General features: G+C 38.9%; 1 protein-coding gene across 3 annotated transcripts in view; it reads left to right on the top strand.

Annotated features, from left to right (window-relative positions):
- Positions 1-2,500, top strand: part of LOC106882493 (PR domain zinc finger protein 14) — a 68,190-nt gene that overhangs the window by 12,892 nt on the left and 52,798 nt on the right. The window contains exon 1 of one of the 3 annotated variants that reach the window (XM_089345939.1): positions 403-520. The exons of the other annotated variants lie outside the window; for them this stretch is intronic. The gene's annotated coding sequence lies outside the window, so the exon portion shown is untranslated. Of the gene's footprint in view, positions 1-402; positions 521-2,500 lie in introns of those variants that run through there. 3 annotated transcript variants of the gene reach the window in all.

Raw genomic sequence — 2,500 nt, 5'->3', positions numbered from 1 at the left:
CTCTCTCTCTCTTTCTCTCTGTCTCTCTCTCTCTCTGTCTCTCTCTCTCTCTCTCTGTCTTTCCTTCTCTCTCTCTGTCCTTCACACACTCTCCTAGTCTCCACGATTCCTTACTCTCCCATCACACACACACACACAAACACACACACACACATGTACTCTCACCTGCTCTCCTCTTCCTCATTCTCTCTCTCCCTCTCGCTCCCTCTCTCTCTCCCTCTCGCTCCCTCCCTCTCTCTCTCTACCCCGACCCCTCCCCTCTCCCCTCCCCTCTCCCCCTCCACCCCCACCGCCACCACCGTTATATAAACCTCCCACTTTCACCCACCTCCACCCACTTTCACATCATCATCATCATCATCATCACCACCATCACTCCCCCATCGTGCGCTCCCTCTTATAATTTTAACACAATCCGTCCGGCACTTCCTCTTTTTTTTTGTCCGTACCTAATTCTCTCTCTCCCTACTCCGTTCCGTATTCTTGTCATTTCGCCAAACGACCGTAAGAAACGAAGCAGGTAAGCGACCGCTGTCCAAACTCTTTCGTTAAACACCCGGTTTCGTCACCGACCCGGTTTCGTCGCCGACCCGGTTTCATCTCACAGCTGTTGCCATTTGTTGCATTCTGATTTGTGCTCATTAGGATAATGATGACAATAACAACAACAACAATATTAATTACAATATTATTACCATGATTGCTATTATTATTATTATTATTATTATTATTAGTATTATTATTATTATTATTATTATTGTTCAGTAGTTTTATTTTTATAACGTGCTTCCACTTCACTACCGAGCGCAGCTCTGTGCGCCTTGGGTATGTATTATCATTATCATTATCATTATTATTATTATTATTATTATTATTATTATTATTGTTCAGTAGTTTTATTTTTATAACGTGCTTTCACTTCACTACCGAGCGCAGCTCTGTGTGCCTGGGGTATGTGCTGTGGTTTGCTGGGATGCTCTTATGGTTACTGTATTGAAAGTGTTTTGCGTAGGATGTGTGCAGTGCCCAGTAATTGCAATTTTCTGTATGTTATATATATCTGTAAGTCCTGATGTTTTTGTTATGTATTTGTCTGAATATTTTTTATTATACCTAGTACCAGTGAAACACTGGGGTCACTATGATCAACTAATCCCCTCCTCCCAAATTTCTATCTGTTTGTATCGGGAAGTTATTATTATTATTATTATTCAGTAGTTTTATTTTTATAACGTGCTTTCACTTCACTACCGAGCGCAGCTCTGTGTGCCTGGGGTATGTGCTGTGGTGCTCTTATGGTTACTGTATTGAAAGTGTTTTGCGTAGGATGTGTGCAGTGCCCAGTAATTGCAATTTCTGTATGTTATATATATTTGTAAGTCCTGGTGTTTTTGTTATGTATTTGTGTGAATATTTTTTATTATACCTAGTACCAGTGAAACACTGGGGTCGACATGATCAACTAATCCCCTCCTCCCAAATTTCTATCTGTTTGTATCGAGAAGTTATTATTATTATTATTATTATTATTATTATTATTGTTCAGTAGTTTTATTTTTATAACGTGCTTTCACTTCACTACTGAGTGCAGCTCTGTGTGCCTTGGGTATGTGCTGTGGTTTGCTGTGGTGCTCTTATGGTTACTGTATTGAAAGTGTTTTGCGTAGGATGTGTGCAGTGCCCAGTAATTGCAATTTTCTGTATGTTATATATATTTGTAAGTCCTGGTGTTTTTGTTATGTATTTGTCTGAATATTTTTTATTATACCTAGTACCAGTGAAACACTGGGGTCGATATGATCAACTAATCCCCACCTCCCAAATTTCTATCTGTTTGTATCGGGAAGTTATTATTATTATTATTATTCAGTAGTTTTATTTTTATAACGTGCTTTCACTTCACTACCGAGCGCAGCTCTGTGCGCCTTGGGTATGTGCTGTGGTTTGCTGTGATGCTCTTATGGTTACTGTATTGAAAGTGTTTTGCGTAGGATGTGTGCAGTGCCCAGTAATTGCAATTTTCTGTATGTTATATATATTTGTAAGTCCTGGTGTTTTTGTTATGTATTTGTCTGAATATTTTTTCATTATACCCAAGGCACCTGCTATGATAGGAATTGTTTCTGTTTTTAGATTCCACATTCGAGTTACCTCTATTTCCAGGGCTTTGTATTTTGTTCCACATTCGAGTTACCTTATTATTATTATTATTATTATTATTATTATTATTATTATTATTATCATTATTATTGGCAGAATCGTTAGCACGCCGGGCGAAATGCTTTGCGGTATTTCGTTCGTCTTTACGTTCTGAGTTCAAATCCCGCCTAGGTCGACTTTGCTTTTTCATCCTTTCGAGGTCGATAAATTAAGTACCAGTGAAACATTGGTGTCGATGCAATCGACTAGTCCCCCTCCCCCAAATTGCAGGCATTGTGCCTTTATTAGAAAGGATTATTATTATTATTAAGGCATAGGAGTGGCTGTGTGGTAAGTAGCT

This window comes from Octopus bimaculoides, chromosome 30, assembly GCF_046866305.1.
Source record: "Octopus bimaculoides isolate indiv1 chromosome 30, ASM4686630v1, whole genome shotgun sequence".
NCBI lineage: Eukaryota > Metazoa > Mollusca > Cephalopoda > Octopoda > Octopodidae > Octopus > Octopus bimaculoides.
The sequence above is the reverse complement of the archived record's forward strand: the minus strand, read 5'-3'. Positions and strand labels throughout refer to the sequence as shown.